Source organism: Eubalaena glacialis, chromosome 1 (assembly GCF_028564815.1).
Source record: "Eubalaena glacialis isolate mEubGla1 chromosome 1, mEubGla1.1.hap2.+ XY, whole genome shotgun sequence".
Lineage (NCBI taxonomy): Eukaryota > Metazoa > Chordata > Mammalia > Artiodactyla > Balaenidae > Eubalaena > Eubalaena glacialis.
The window spans coordinates 201,554,480-201,572,516 of NC_083716.1; the positions used below are offsets into that span (position 1 = coordinate 201,554,480).

Below are 18,037 nucleotides of genomic sequence, written 5' to 3' on the forward strand. Positions count from 1 at the left end.
GTCCAGCCAAAGCTTATTACCTCTAGAGCCCTCAAGAGAGGGTCAGACTGTGACCAGTCCACCGTGCCCCTCACACTGCAGAGGACACTTGTGAGCCTCTCAGAGCAGTTCCCCTGACATCCCTCTCACTTGATTTGAGGTGGAGGGAAGCACCTTACATCTCTCTGACAAGTATGTGTGTGATAGAAAGAACAGGCTTCCCAGCACATGGGCAATGCCCCCAAAGAAACCCTCCATCAAATCAACAACTCTGAGCACCTGGGTGGCCAGGAAAGGGTCATGAGAGTGATTCTGGACCACCTCCTTCCCAAGTGCTGCTTGGGTGATCAAGCATCTCACTTTGAAATGCAGACGTGGTTGTCATCTTTCACCTGGGAGCCCCAGCTGACACTGATCCAGAACGATTTCCATATTAACATCCTTGAACACTAATGATGCTATTCATCAACTGAAGTACAATTGCCATCATCATATTTCCTACATATAGTGTTTAGTTTTATTTTTTAACTCAACAAATACTTTATCCAAAAGTAATGGGCTGTACTCGGCAGTACAGCAAATGGAAACAGAAAATGCTCTTTGCCTGGTTCAGATATGCAGTTTAATCATCATCATCATCATCATCATAGTCGATACCTCCTATACTCTTATTAAACCAAGTCCTGTGCCCAGCACTTTACATGTATGCAGAAAAATCCTACTGGGGATTTTATTATTTCCTATGAGATTGCTACTGTTATCAGAGAGGGTAAGTAACCTGCTCAACATCACACAGGAAGCAAGTGGCAAAGCAGAGATTTAAATACATGTCTACCCAACTTCGTAGCCTAAGCACTTGATCTCTAGCCTCTGTTACGTGAGTTGGGAGGCTTATGACAAACGATAATAGACAGAGCATAAGCTACAAAGTCAGGAAAATTTCAACTCCTCCTTATGCTGATTGAAAACACCTTGAATTAAATTCTTGGTCTATTACTTTGGCTATAAAATGAGGATACTAATAACTGCCTAAATTAGACATTTGTTGCACTACACAGCATCCATCTCTCTCCTCATTCTCAGCAGTATAGCTTGTATAGCACCACCCCACCCCTACCTCCAGGCAGAACCTGGTTGGTTTGGAGGATAATTTGCATATGCCATTCTCCGGGCCACAGTTACTGGTCCAGGGAAGGGCTAGGTTTGTTTGGTTCTTTTTAGTCACTGACAAATCCTAACTGATACACTACTCCATAAGGTTGTTTTAAGAATTAAATGAGGTAAGATGTGTAAAGCACTTAGTTTAATGCCTGGCAAAAATAAACTTACATTTATTAAATGTTTGGCAATAATGTGGAACATGGACCGGACTAGAGCATGTTAAACTGAGGAGATTACTTCTGTAGCTAATAAAAAAGACCTAAACAAAATGAGAATCAAGAGGTGACAGTGCCAGGAATCATTGCTAACTTAAAACTTACATTGCTGAGTAGCAGATTAGATGTGCAGGTTGAGGGAGGGGGTAGAAGTCAACACCTTGGGCAAGGTTGTCAAGCCTGAGAAACTAAAAATAAAAAAAGCATTTCCACTAACTAAAACAGGGAAATGAAGAAGAACTGGTGTGGCATGTCAGTCAATTTGTTTTGAACAGGCTGAGTTTGAGAAATGAGTAGGATATTCAGAGAGACATGATCTCGGGAGCTTTCAGCAGAGGTTGGGACTAGTTAGTGGTGTGCTGGTAAACTAGCTCTGGGTGAGTGGGAGGAAGCCCTGATTTGTAATGTTTGCCCCTTTTTGTGGTATAAATGCTCTCATCACACAGCTGCCTTCATGCTACTTACATGAGGAATTGGGAAGAGATGTGCAGAACTGGCTCTCATGAGCCAGGAAGAGATGGCTCCAGTCACCCTTGATGAAAATGAAGCTTTCTGCTTAGACTGGCAGTGAATGAAATTGTTCAAGGCGAGAGGTTAAAAAGAAGAGAATTCATAATAAAGCCTGAAGAATACTTAGAGGATAAGGGTGAAAAGGGGGGAGTTTCAGCAAAGAGGAAAAGAATGAATGGCCAGAAAACTGGGGAAGTTGGGACAGTGTCACATCCAATGAAGAAAGAGCCTCAAAAACTGGGGGCAGTAGACAGCACGTAAGGCAGAGGGTGCGGACCCAAAAAAGGCCTAGTGTCTGACTTTTAAGAGTATTGTTGACTTGAAGTGCACAGTTTTGGTAAATTGTAGGGGGAGAGAGACTCTATTGTGTAACCTCTTATAAATAATTCTCTATATATGTCATTTTTTCTTCCTATCCTTTTCTTAATAGAGATATTAAAGAAATTTTGTTGAAATATTTCAGCTCATGGACACTTTTGGGTGCTGGTCACATCTGTCTTTAGAAGACAGTAAATTACATCAGTTACAGTTTAGAGATAGAAGAGTAGGTTTGATATTTTATGGCAAAGGAATTTAATAGGATCTAAGCAATCATATTAGATCCTCTCAGCCTTTCTTATGCCCAGAGCTTGTATGCACACTCGGCCCTGTGGATTTAAAATCCCAAGGAATGGGGTGCTCCACTGCAAAGGAAGCACGAGAAGTAACAGAACAATATATATCTCTGTGTATCTGGTAAGAGAAGTCACCAGAAAAAATGTGATGGTTTAAATGGAACTCTTTCAAGAACCATAAACAAATGTTAAACTCTAGGTAAAAATGCATACTGTAGTGTTTAGGGGTGAAGTGTACTGATGTTTGCAATTTACTTTGAAATGCAACCAAAAATAAGATAGATTGATCAATAGATAGATATGTGATAAAATAAATAGAACAAGATGTTCATTATATAATATAGGTAATGTGTATATGTGTGTGTTCACTGTACAATTCTTTCAAAATTTTCTGTATTTTTGATATTTTTCTAATAAAAATATTGGGGGAAATGCAAATAAATAAATAAATAAATGGCACTCTTTCACTGAAGTATTGCTCAAAGTGACAATAAGTATTGGGTTGGGGGGGTATTTTAGACAGTGCTATAAAAACTAGTAAAAAATTATTTATAAAATAAATCTCTATGAGCTTACTTTAAAGGAACTAATTCAGCATACACTACAGAATCTTCAAAGATGAATTGAGGGCTTCCCTGGTGGCACAGTGGTTGGGAGTCTGCCTGCTAATGCAGGGGACGCGGGTTCGAGCCCTGGTCTGGGAGGATCCCACATGCTGCGGAGCAATTGGGCCCGTGACCCACAACTGCTGAGCCTGCGCGTCTGGAGCCTGTGCTCTGCAACAAGAGAGGCCACGATAGTGAGAGGCCCGCGCACCGCGATGAGGAGTGGCCCCCGCTTGCCGCAACTAGAGAAAGCCCTAGCACAGAAACGAAGACCCAACATAGCAATCAATCAATCAATAAATAAATCTTTAAAAAAAAAAAAAAAAAAAAAAAGATGAATTGATGTTCAAAGGAGGCACAGTAAATACCCATTTAACAAATTCCAGTGTAACCGAAAGGCTCACTCGGGACAAGCAGAAAGACTGAGAAAGAGAACAATCTAAGAATAGTGGGAACCATTCCAGACCCTGAGCGCATGCCCCTGGGGGAGCATGAAATGTGCAGTTCTTCCAAGCATCCCACCAGGCTGAGTGGAATTTTAGTTTAAAATGATAGGTTTTTTAATATAAAAACAGCCCCTAAACACAAGCCAACTTCTTCTCTGGCACTCAAGCTAAGACAGGAGTCTGTTCCAATACTGGAAGAAAAGCTAGCTGCACTCAACTCATTGTTAGGTTGCATTGCCTTCCTACGGGGTTTTTCAAGGGTAATTTCCACTACACTCAAAAATCACCGGCAGGAATTGACTTTAGCACCTAACTTCCTTTAAAAAGCAACTCCACTGTGGAGGAAATTCCTGTAGACACTATTTTTTCTGACTATTTCACTGAGTAACCATGGGTACATTACTTAATCCATCTGAGCCCTCAGCCTCTCATTTGTAAAATGAGGTCAGTGAAGTAAATGATCACTAATTTCTTTTCTAAATCTAAAACCCTATGACACTATCTTTCAAAATAAACTTCAATAGATGAATAATATATTTTAATGATTCCAAATGACAAAAAAAAAAAAAAAAAAAAAAACACAGTACTTCACTACAAGCATTCAATTTCCTTAAATAAGTAACAAGGTTTCCTTACATTTGAGTGAAACTTACTTAGAATGAGGAATTCTGGGGTTCTGTCATTAGCATCCACACAATGTGAAGATGATGATGTGGCTGCTTAACTTAGCAATATTGCCGTAGTTAGAAAGACTAACAAATAATAATAATAATTTCTAAAAGAAATTTTGTTAGTTTCGTAGCACTCCATTCAGGCAAATGAATCACATGATGGGCCACAAAACTCTAAGTTAGCTGACATATGCTGACCTATATAACCTTGCTTAAATCAGCAGTTACAGTGGGTCATGTGCAAAGCACAGTTCACCTTGTTTATCCCTTTGAAATGGCTCAAGAATGACAGGTTTTGGCAGTTAAGGTGAACAGAGAAAAAAATGGCTGTTACACAGCCCCAAACTAAGAATTAAACCTCCTCCAGATGTTCACTGAATTCCTAAGGCTCCCCTTTTCACATGAAATGTTTTATCATGTCAAAAATATGCCACAGACTTATACTTAAAGAAAAAAATCTATTTGGATGCTTTAAAAAGATACACACTAAATATTTAGAATCCTATTAGTAATGTAAATTCGCAGTTGGAAATTTCAAGATTTTTTTAGGTTAGTCTTTCAGTAACATATTTGCTTCTATATTACACCTTAATGCTATAACTATAGTCTAAAAAACTGTTCTTATTTTTGTAGAGTAAAAGGATGATCATTCCTTGATCCATCAATAATCACATAATAGCACTTGTTCATACTAGAAGTATAATAGTTATATATTTCTGAATGACAAAAACACTACAGATATTCTCCATGTCAAACTCACAGCCTTCAGGAAAACATCCAAGAGTGCTTAGAGTAGCAGATGCATACTTTTGAAAACAAGAGACCAAGAAAGGCCAAAAAAGTGAGCGTTTAAAGCAGTAACAGTGAGTTCAGGGAGTAAATTTATTTCTATTTAAACATACAGTGCTTTCTATATTTTTTTTTCTTTTTTCTAATTTGGCTGTGTTGGGTCTTCGTTGCTGCGCGCGCCGAGTGAGGGCTACTCTTGGTTGCGGTGCACGGGCTTCTCATTGCAGTGGCTTCTCTTGTTGCGGAGCACAGGCTCTAGGTGCGTGGGCTTCAGTAGTTGTGGCACACGGGTTCAGTAGTTGTGGCTCACGGGCTCAGTAGTTGTGGCTCACAAGCTCAGTAGTTGCGGCACTCAGGCTCTAGAACACAGGCTCAGTAGTTGTGGCGCACGGGCTTAGTTGCTCTATGGCATGTGGGATCTTCCTGGACCAGGGCTCGAACCTGTGTCCCCTGCATTGGCAGGCGGATTCTTAACCACTGCGCCACCAGGGAAGTCCAATGCTTTCTATATTAAAGATAGAATCCATGGCTTAAGGAAACAGGAATCTAAAGGCCAACATATTGTATAATAATTGGGAAAAACCCTAGAGTGACAGCACTTTATTAAACATAGATATTTTTAAAATTCTTTCAGATGCCTGGTACAGGGTAAACTCCTAATATTGTTGAATGAACAAATGAATGAATGAATACCAAAAATAATCTTTTGAATAAAATCATTAAGAGAAAACTACATAGATGGCCAACAGGCACATGAAAAGATGCTCAACATCACTGTCATCAGAGAAATGCAAATCAAAACCATAATGAGATATCACTTCACACACCTCACATTTGTTAGAATGGCTATGATCAAAAAGAACACAATGGGGGGTGGGGGAATGGGATGAATTGGGAGATTGGGATCGACATATATACACTAATATGTATAAAATAGATAAGTAGTAAGAACCTGCTGTATAGCACAGGGAACTCTACTTCACTTCGCTGTACAGTAGAAACTAACAGAACATTGTAAAACAACTATACCCCAATTAAAAAAAAATATGGACATAAAAAAAAAAAGAACACAATAACAAATGCTGGTGAGGACGTAGAGAAAAGGGAACCCTCCTACACTGTTGGTAGGAATGTAAACTGGTGCAGCCACTATGGAAAACAGTATGGCGGGTCCTCAAAAAACTAAAAACAGAACTAACCTATGATCCAGCAGTCCCACTCCTGGGAACATAAACACTAATACGAAAAGATACATGCACCCTAATGTTCATAGCAGCATTATTTACAATTGCCAAGATATGGAAGCAACCTAAGTGTCCATCAACAGATGAATGGATAAAGAAGATGTGTGTTTGTGTGTGTGCGTGCGCGTGCACACACACACAATGGAATACTACTCAGCCATAAAAAAGAATGAAATTTTGCCATTTGGAACAAAATCAATGGACTTGGAGGATACTATGCTAAGTGAAATAAGTCAGACAGAGAAAGAAAAATACTGTATGATAGCACTTATATGTAGAGTCCAAAAAATACAACAAACTAGTGAATATAACAAAAAAGAAGCAGACTCAGACATATAGAGAACAAATTAGTGGTTACCAGTGGGGAGAGGGAAGGGGGAGGGGCAACATAGGGATAGAGAATTAAGAGGTACAAACTATTATGTATAAAGTAAGCTACAAGGATATATTGTACAGCTCAAGAATTATAGCCAATATTTTATAATAACTATAAATGGAGTATAAGCTTTAAAAATTGTGAATCACTATATTGTACAACTGTAACTCATATAATATTAACATCAACTATACTTCAATAAAAAAAGAAAAAACATAACATGAAATAATCTTCAATAAAAAAGTATTTACTTTTGTGTCATAAGTGCTCTAGCCTAAAGCCTATTCTTTAATGAAATTAATTGATCTGCATGAATAATGCGGCACTGAAAGCTGCTCAGGACACAACATGAACAGGACACAGTTAAAGAGTTAAGAGTGCAACTGAAGAGACAAACGTGGAAGAAGATAAATTACAACACAGTGCAATCAGCACTGAAACAGTGATGCGAAAAAGTTTCTAAGGGAGCAGGAAAACGGACTGATTGCTTGAAAGAGATGGGGGGTGCATGACAGAGTGGGTGGCTTCTGAATCCTGTCTAAAAGGATACACAGAAGTCAGCCAGGAAGAAAGGGGACGGGGACAGAGGCGCAACCTTCAAACATAGCACATGAAGCCCTTCATGGGAAAGACTGCATCTGCATGTGCAATTCCCGCCTCCTAGAATGACTCTTTTACCTTCTTGGTGAAGCCCGTTCTATACCCTTCCCATCCCCGAATCCATCTCAAGCATTATACTGTTCCCCCTCCATGCTCTCATGGCCTCTGTCACGTTGTTCTGAACACACTGCATCATGCACCCCACTAAACTCCGAGCTGATCCATGTTTGTATCCTATTGCCCAGTGGCAGACAAATAGGAGGCTCTCAACAAATGTTTGAAGTTGGTGTGGCAGCTACCTCCTACGAAACAATTACCCTTGTATACATATCACAAGTGTTATCTTGTTCCATCTTCCTTGCAATTGTGTAAAGTTGGTATTGTTCCCACTTCGTAGATGAAGAAACGGAGGCTCAGAATGGTTAAAAAACTCCCAAGCACCAACTAAGTGACAGAGTCAGAATCTAAATCCATGTCTGTCTCACACCCCAATTCCAAAACCATCCTCTTATCCACACTATTCCTGATGCTGAGTTGATGGATCCATGAGACCTGACCCAGTTCAAGTTTGTTTGTAATTAAGGCATTAGTGTGGTTCTCATAATGATTTTATGAACTACAGTAAATTGAGCAAATATGACCATCTATTGTATTTACTTGTTGTTTTATAAATTTTGATGTAAGAAAAGAAAAAAACAGGTTTTCTCAATGAGTAGATATACACTAGGAGTTTGCAATTCATAACTGAAATAAAAAATACAAATACAAATCAGTTTTTCTCAATGAGCATGCATACATTGAGAGTTTGCAATTCACAATTGAAATAAAAAATACACACAGAAGGTAGAACTACAAGAACTTAGAGGAAGAATTCCTTAATGTCACCATCAGAACTGTGTTACAACACTCTGGCACTCACAACTTAAAACAGACTGAAGACCTGAGTTGTTCTATACAGTTTCTCTGAAGTCCATATGAAGTGAAGTGAGTCTGTAGTTATTCAAAAATCCAACGTCATTCAGATTGTAGGAAACAACTGACGGAAATTAATATAATGACTTTGATAGTTATCACAGCTCTACTATACCTCAAAGACTGCCAGCATAAGGCTGGTTTAAACTAAAGATACAAACAAATGGTACAAAATGAAATAGAGATCGTGTGAGAGCCCATAAAGGGGAAAACTCACTGGAGAAAATGAAGAGAAGATTTCAGACATACCTGACATCTTTTATCATTACCTACATTAACCAGAAAAAAGAATTATTTGATTTGGTAAATCAACAAGGGTTTGAAGTTAAAATTTAAACTCCCCCTACTTGCTTCCATTTATTTTAGAATGCAACTTCGGGGGGTGGGGTGTGTGTGTGTGTGTGTGTGTGTGTGTGTGTTTTGCAGGAAAGTCAAACCCCATGTACTCTAGTGTTGCTGATTCAGATGTCTTTTCTTTTCATCCTTAAATTATTTACTCACTCAATAAATTGTTGCTTTAAGCCACTAAGTTTTGTGGTGGTTTGTTATGCAAAATATATAACCAGAACAATTCCTGTCTATGAAAAAAACACAATAATAATAATGACAATATGGAAGAAAGGGTTTAAAACAGGATGGAATTAAATGTCAACAATAAAAAAGAAGATGGGGAGGGAAGTGATTGTAGTGAATCTCTCCTAAGATCCTTGTACAGTTTGAGAGGTGCTTAAACACACTGATTCATTAAAACCTTTGTTAATTATACATGACATATATTTTAAGGATGACCACTAACAGACTAGAACTAGAATGTTCAACTGCCAAGCAAACAGACTGAAGAAGAAAGTGGGAGGTAGGCATGAGTTAAGAAAACTCATCATTTCAACTGAAGGCATAAAAGTAGAAGGAAAAAAATACCAATGAAAAAGCAGGCAATACATAGAAAACAAGATGTGGAAATAAATCCAAATATATGAAAAAATAACACCAAATGTAAAAACACTAAATGCACCAATTTTAAAAGATGGTCACACAGATTGGATAAAAATCATAAAGCTATAGATGATTTACAGCAGATATATCTGAAGCAGTCAAAGAATGGCTGAAAGTAAATTGGTGGGAAAACATACATCAAGCAAAAACTAACCAAAAGGAAGCTGATAGGGCAACTGATAACGGACAAACTGAGTTTAAGAGAGATATGAGGATAAAAAGATGGCATTATAAATGTTCTTTCTTTATTGATGTGCCCACTATTTAGTCCTTAGGAAAGTATGAAAAGCCAATTAAAACAAACATTACAAAATGAGCATGTGTGGTAAGGATTATTTTGTATTTAGTAGTGGGTTATATCAGAATGAAACATTTGTAAACCTCAGGCCAATGGTATTTTCACAAAATATTTACAATTATTTAACATTTAATAATTATGGCACCTACATAAGCCTCCTTTAGGGAAAAGTGACACAAATCAGCATGGGGGAAAAAAATCAAGTAGTATTTACAGAATAACTGGATAGAAAATAAAAACCATGTCACTATATGGAGAGAAGAATACCTATTTCAAGTATTGCTTTCAACCAGTATGTTAGGGGATAAAATATACTAAAGTGTCTTCAGTACACTGAGCTATACAATTTTTTGAAACCTACGTCATGTCCAGGGAAGTGTTCCATTACCATTTTGAACTCACGGACTTCTCTGTGAACCAAATCTTCAACATGCATAATAAAGGAAGATCCACAATCATCTGAGACACCAATGCAATGCTGTGAATTCAGATTCCAGTAACTGCTATTGTGCGTCCATAATGTTGGGTATTATCCTTGGTCCTGCCCTAGATGTGTCCTCTCATTCAGTCTTCTGAACACCTTGCAAAGTATATCCCAAAGTATGACACTTTCTAACCTCCAGCATCTATTCTTGCAGTGACTATGGAAGACCAGACACATCTACTATGGCAGAGATACTGACTGCTCACCAAATAGCCAAGGGCTTCTCCCCATTTCCCAGTCCCCATGCAGTTAGGCAGATCATGAGACTAGTGCTGAACGACGGACTCTGAGCAGAAATGAAATGTGTCACTTTGGGGACAAAGCATTTAAGAGCTGGTATAAAAGTCTCCAGCTCTCTCTTCCCTTGACACCTGCCCAAAGAGGCCCTATGTTCCAGATGGTGTAATGACAAGATGGTTGAGACTCTAATAATCCAGTATGGCAAAGATCAAGAGGTGGTAAGCCTGAGTCCCTAAAAGACAGTACAAAGCAAGCCCCCATGTTAGATACATAGCATTAGTAATAAATCATCTTTTGTCTGTTAAGCCACTAAGGATTCAGGAGTAGTTAATTACTGTAGCATAATCTGACCTATCCTAATACAACAAGGTAACAAAAAGTAATTTAGAGTTAAGTTGTTCCAAAAAATAATTTCATTTCCAAAGCTATTATTTTCTAAGAGAATTTTTTTTTTAATTTAAAGACATGACCTAAAACAACACTTCTTTGGCACTAATCATGTAAAAATACCCCCAAAAAGAGTTTAAGAACAAATACTCTTAACTGTTTTTGACAGCTGTTCTGGAAACTAAATACCTAATACATAAATTATTTGTTCCATTTGACTGAATTTCAGATTTCCTATCACCTTGGAAAGCACGCTGGTTTAGAACCTACATAATACTCAACTTAAAACACTGCATTATTTAGCATTCATATTTTAAGTGCTTTGTATAATTCCTAGAGCTCAATTTCAAAAGAATGGATTTTGTTTTCTGTAAGCAGAAGTAAGCCAGTACGTCACTTTAATCTGGAAATCCCTTCTTATGGACTCACTCAGTGGGTAAATTTGTGCTGCTGCTTTAGACTACCAAGGAGATGATTTCATTATTATTAACAGTAGCCAACATAACGATGATAGTTTACAATCAGCAGGCCCTTACAATGAGCCCAGGTACCTTGCTAAGAGCACTGCATGCATTATCTCATTTAATTCTCATGATACTGGCACTTTCCTTAGTCTTTTTTTTTTTTTTTTAAGATGAGAAACCTGAGGTTTAAAAAGATTACATAATTCTCCCAAGCTAGTAAGTAGATCTGAATTTACTAGTCTGTCTGACTCTAGAGCCTGTGCTCTTAATCACTGATAACCTCAGAATTTCTCAAAGTGTGCTGCGTGTGACAATCCTGGGTGGCCCACAGACACAGTTATTACTAAGTGTTAATGTATGTTAGGAAGAAACATAGCTAACACAGCAAGCCTTTCCCAGACCTTACTGCTTAGAACAAGGTCAGGGTACATAACCAGTTTGCTTTCTTTTAATCAGATGGTTTAAAGAAAAAGATTAATAGCACAAGTGATAATCCCAATATTGCAAAAACCAAGAAAGTGCTGAGAAAATAACTAAAGGTTGAAAAACACTGGACTATATTTTTCAACACAGAGGGGAAAACATGAAGACTGGGACACAGGGCTCTTAAGTCCCAGCCTTGACTGCCTCCAAGTAACTGTATGGTATCACCATTCTGGACCTTAGTTTTTTATCTATAAAACATCAGCTTGAATTTGGAGCTCAAAAATACATGATCCCAATGCTTTGGATAACTACTGCAACTTTATTTTACCATCCAAGTGCAAAGAAATATGAAAAATGTCATAATACATAAGCCAGGATTTTTTAAAGACAGGGTCAAAGTACAATTGTTCTGCCATCTATCTTTGAAGATACAATCAACACACAGAACTGAGAGGTATACTCAAAGGATGGTCCAGACAATGCTGGTAAATTATTTATCTGTTACCGGTCGATGACAAGATAGGAACCTTGATCCAGAATATGAAATACCTACATCAATAAGCACTGTACTTAGTTTAGATGATTTTTTAATAGCAAGATTTTCTCAGTGAAGGAAGCTGTTACACTGATTTACATTCTGGAGAATGTTTCTTATCGAGTTACAGATCAGTAACAAACAGTTCAGAGACCAGCACTGTGAGAAGCACAGGTGTACAGCACAGTGTAAACTTCTAATTTTCATAATGTGCATTTTCCCAGTTCTGTTCAGGTACCTGAAGTCGCCTGCACATAAGAAATGGCAAATTAAGCTTCTTGAAGTGTTTCTCTTTTGAACAGCCAGAAAAATAAGCACAAGATTAAAGGTTAAGGGGAATTAGATAGTGAGCCTGAAACAAATTTAATATTTTCTGCCTCCACTTTAAAAAGTGTCCATTTGATCTTTCATGGAAAGCTGTTTGTGTTGAGTACCCTAAGTGTTCTTGCACAAGATAAGCATTTGGTTCTTTTTATTTAGCGAGCTTAGGAGGAGGCAATGAGTAGCACTATTAAATTTGTGAGGGGTCGATTCTAATTTTGGATACCAACATGAAATTATAAACCTAGTGATTTCTGGAAACCATCTGCAAGGCATTAATCATTGTAATTTGGAGATTTGGGGCTATAGGTACATTGTGATCATCTCTGGAAATCTCAGGGTGTATATGAGACTTTCTGGAAGGAGAAAATATAATTAGCTTCTGCTTTAAGAACCATGTTCACACTCAAAGTTTCCCCAAATGGTGTTTTGATATTTTCAACTTTTTTTCTTTATATTCCCAATAGGATCTCTACATTGCCTAAACTGCCTAAAGAAAGATTTATGTTTCTGATCCAGAAGGATATGTTTTCCCTCCAGATTAGTAGTGCTAAAAGTCATCTGGAACAAGCTGTACAGTGCAAAACGTTACTAGCAATTAGCTAAACAAAAACAAATCACACTTCTAGGTAGGAAGAAAATGTAAGCCAAGAGAAATATGATCAAAATGCGGAGTGTGCCAATAAGCCACACCTCGCCAGGCCTATGTTCCACCCAAATCCTTTCCCTTTGGGACTTATTTCTATAGAGACCATCTCTCAGTTCCACAAATAAAACTAGACATTGCTAGGAAACAGTCCAGCTTCTCAGGACACAGCTGAAGAGGAGTGGCTGCTTCCTACTAAGAGGTATAGAAACCTGAAGCTATTCCCGCTATATGTGCTTTTATGAAACCTATTTCACAGAGCCTCAGAGAACTTATTATGCATATTCCTCTTCAGTCATAACAGCCTTAAATTTAGGACATAACTTGGACCCCAACATTCTTTTCCCCATCTTAGCCCTGCGTTTCCTCTTTTCTTTCAGGTCTTCTCCAAATGCATCATCTCACCTATCTTCCCTTCATAGGGTCCAAGAAAATTGTTTTGTATATTTTCAAATTACTAAGTGCTCATTTGAAAGATTCTTCCCATCACGTCATTGATTCTATTAAGCTCTTGAAAACTTCTGCATGGCTTGGAGTTACAGTTTTCAAAATTTTTATGTCAATTTTTTGTTACTTCTTTTAAAAACAACTGAGTGGTTTTTACCTATATTAAAGCAGCCCAAGCCCTCACCCTGAAGCAGTAACTATGGAAGTAGCCCACTCACTCTTCATCTTGCCTTTAAAAGCAGTTGTGTTCCTCCTTTCCCCTTTCTCATCATAACAGCCACCCCAGTGACTCAGTTAGGAATAACTGCTGGTACAAGAAAGCCTCACTAATGATGACTTAACAGAGGTGAAGATTTTTTTCATATGTAGCAAGAACTTTGGAGTCCCAGTCCAAGCTCTTTCTTTCTTCTCTGTAATTCTTGGCTCTTAATTTTCTTGATTGATAACTTATGGTTGCTACATGGATGCCACAACGCAAGATATCACATCCTTTCACCAGAGTCCCAAGTACAAGAGAAAGGGAGGTTTAAAGACTCTCTTCATGAGGCTCTGGTTTTTCATTAGAAAAGGAAGTTTCCCCAAAGTCTTTCCCTTACATATCACTGGCCAGAACTGGGTCACATGTGTACTCCTTGACTACTCACTAGTTGGACGACCACATCAGTTTAGACCCTTCCTGAGTCTGGAGAGGGCCTGCCTGCCCTGAGATCAAGGGCTTGCTGCCCACCCCCTGACCCCATAAGGAAGAAGGGATCAGGAAATGGCTGCCAGCTAAAGACCACAGTGCTGTCACCCGTCCCTCACTACGTGGGATGGCAAAGTCCCCACAGAAGTGAGGTTGTCTCCAGTCCAGAGGTCAGAATAGTCCATCCTAGCCCCAGGAAAGAAATGGATATCTCTGCTTAAACCAAGGTCTCTGTCACTCACTTTGAGGTCCCAGATAGCCAATCTTTCTTTTAAACACAGCTGTGGTTCTGCAACTACATAAATGAGCTATCCTTAATGTTCTAGATGTTAGGACCTGTGCCTTTTAAAGCCATTAACTGTGGAAGACCTGTTAAAACCAACAGCATGCCTGAAAATACCACATACCTCATTCCACCTACATGATACTTTTATTCCTGAATTCTAGTCTCTGTGTTCATCCCATCCCCTTAAGAGGTCTGAGGGTGCCAGTTCCTCACACCTTTTCCATGCTAGGGATCTAAAACTATTAGAAAATACACTAAGAAGGAGACAAACATATGGGACTCAAACTATCATTTATTATTTATTCAGAGTTCTCTGGAAATGGCTAGATGCGGAAATTAAGTGGAACCTCTTACTGTCTACCCTAAATCAAAAGCAGGGGAGAAATTTCTGCTTCAGATCATATTGCAGTAATTAGTTCCAGACTTGCCTTCCTAATGAAGCAACTGTAAAACTAGAAGGCAGTGGTTTTCTGACATTGCACAATAGATTAAAATCCCAAAGAGAAGGGAAATTTATAAGTTGACTCCATGACCACCCAGATCTCAGCTAGGGGACAATTTCCTGGAAGCTCTGATGAGCTAAGGAGGCAGCAATCAGAGTTTGGGTCAACTGAAGTGGCTAGAGTCTCCAGGCAAGGCACTGGAAAGGAAAGAGCTATGGGGGGATGAAGGCCAGAAGTCCACATGGGGATCCCCCATAAGCCTTTGGCTAAGGTCTGGGCTACACATGTTCAGGGCAAGACTACCAAGGCTTCTTTCCAGAGAGCAGCTGCTACAGGGCTGAGAGTGTAGTGGAGTTAAAGAAGTCAAGCAGTGCTGGAGAACACTGGAGTTACAGCTGAGCCAGAGAGAATGGTTAACATTCCAGGCATGCAGCTAAGACATCAGAAATGCCACTACTTAGGAATAAGCACAAAGTCCTAGAGTAAAGCCTAGTAGACCTACTCTAACAAAGCCCCAAACCAAGCCCTAACAAAGTCCATAGAGGAGACCAAACTTGAAGGCTGAACGCCATCAAGCTAGAAGTGCTGCATAACTACACTGGGCTTTCCATAGATCCATTCTAACCAAGTGTTAAATCATACGTAGTAAGCTCAAGGAAATAAATCTGCCAACTAGAATAAAAAATAACATTAAAATAAAAAGTATGCCACAGAACTCAGGATTTCTACAATACAGAATCCTCAATGTCCAGTGTAAAGTAAAAAATTGCTAGATATACAAAGAAAGAGGGAAATGGGACTCATGGTCAAGAGAAAAACAGACAATAAAAACAGACCCTTAGATGACCCCCACAGATATTGGATTTAGCAGAGAATTTAAAGCAGCTGTATTCAGATCAATTCAAAGACCTGAACAAAGATATGGTCTGACAGACTTAAGATATAGGGACTCTCATAAGAGTAATCAAAACTATAAAAAGAGAAATCCATATTCTATCAATGAAAAGTCAAATAACTGAAAATTTAAAATCCATTGGATGGGCCTGACATGGAGAATGAAGATAAAAAAAGAAAAAGTTAGTGAACTTTAAGATAGGTAAGTAGAAATGGTTGAATCTGAATACCAAAGAGATTAAAGAACAATTAACCAGAGCCTCAGGATCTTGTAGAACAATATGAAATGATGTAATGAATGTGTAACTGAAGTCTCAGAAAAACAAGAAGAAAGTGAAAATAGACAGAAAAAAATATCTGAAAATATAATGGCCAAAATTTTCACAGTTTTCATTAAAAACATTTACTTAAAAAACTCAAAGAATCCCAACCAGGATAAATAAAAAGAAAATCACACCTAGGTACACAATAGACAAACTGCTGAAAACCAAGATAAAGAAAAAAATGTTGAAAGTAGCCAAAAGGGAAAAAAAGAAACACATTTCATATAGGGAAGCAAAAATACAATGAGTATACGTAAGAAAGGTACAGAAACAGCTTGAAATAAACTAAAGAAGAATAGCACTTTTCAAAAGAGATTTATTTCCTAATTCTATTTTCCTAGCTATATCTTTGGACTAATTCCAGATTTAGAACTCTGGCCTATTCTCTAGAAAGTGAAATATACGAACACCAAGATTTTGTGACTTTGGTCACTTGGGAATAAGATAAACTTGGTTTTGGATCCCTTAGTTCCTTCACAAATAAATACAGACAGGGAAATAAAACAAGTGAGATAAAGAAACAGAAAGAAAATTAGGGAAAAAAGTATGAAGTAATAGGAGTCATTGTCTTAAGTGATTCTAGCATCTTACAGATTAAGTTATTCACACACAAAAAAGAAACCATCTTATGTGAGAAAATAAAATTGATTATGTCCTAAAGAAATATCACATAAGAATCATTTAAGAAAACACAATATTCTATTTGTAGCCTCCTATTAAGCAGTACAAAATCTCAAATGAGAAAAAAGGCAAAAAATTATGAGAAAAGAAAAAAGTTTTATGAAATCCAAAAGGGTGAAATTACATCAAAACCAAGAGTTACTTCTAAAGTCACATCAAAACTGTAAGATTCTTTTGTGAACATAATAGAGATCAGATATAAAAATGTAATTTTAAAATCATGAGTCTTCCTCACTTTGAATGTACACTTAAACACACCTGAGGAAAATGATGAACTGTGAAGACTTTTCCTCCTTTTGTGATAAGAGGAAATAGAAAGATAAAAATTCATTGAATTTTTGTGTTTCCATTTCTCTCTACCTAGCATGATTAAACATTAAAAATTACATAAGTAAATACAAATCAATTTTATTTTAGTCAATATAAAATTCTCTGTCCAGAGAAACATAAAGTGCAATGGGTTTAACATTTTAATAAAATTTCAGCCAAGATATTACTTTGCCTCAACCAGAGTTTCTCAACGGTGGCACTGCTGACATGTGGGGATAGATAATTCTTTGTTGGGAGAGGCTGCCCTGTGCATTGCAGGGTATTTAGCAGCATCACTGACCTCCCATTCCCCTACCCACTTGTGCCAACCAAAACTGTCACCAGACATTGCCAAATGTCCCATAGAGCAGGGGTCCCCAACCCCCGTGCAATGGACCGGTGCTGGTCCACGGCCTGTTAGGAGCCAGGCCACAGAGCAGAAGGTGACCAGTGGGCAAGCAAGCAAAGCTTCATCTGCCGCTCCCCATCATTTGCATTACAACCTGAATCATCGCTCACATTACTGCCTGAACCATCCCCCCCATAGCTCGTATTACTGCTGGATCCACCCCCCCCAAACCCCCAAACACACCACCCCCCTCACCCCCATCCATGGAAAACTTGTCTTCCATGAAACCGGTCCCCGGTGCCAAAAAGGTTGGGGACAGCTGCTCTAGAGGAAGTGGGCAAAATCGCCCCTGGCGGAGAAGCACTGCATAAACCAGTCCTCCCCGGCAACCAATCTAGTCACTAAAAAAAAAAAAAAAAAAAAAAAAAAAAAAAAAGAAAGAAAGAAAGTCACCTGACTTACAGTATACATTGAAAGCAACAATGTCTTTCTGATAAAATATCTGTTGTTAAATTTTTAAAAGAATTCCCTTCATTCAGTGAAAATGTTCTCCAGCTTTGGGGAATGTTAGATTTTATTATCAGAGTTGATTTAGATTTTCTTTATGATTGGTTAGTAGGTTTTGATTTTTGCTTTCAATTAAA

The 18,037-nt window shown here is 38.2% G+C and overlaps 1 protein-coding gene across 3 annotated transcripts in view; it reads right to left on the minus strand.

The window, feature by feature from the left end:
- The window catches only part of HECW2 (HECT, C2 and WW domain containing E3 ubiquitin protein ligase 2), a 407,233-nt gene that overhangs the window by 221,452 nt on the left and 167,744 nt on the right, over positions 1-18,037 (minus strand). The window lies entirely within an intron of this gene.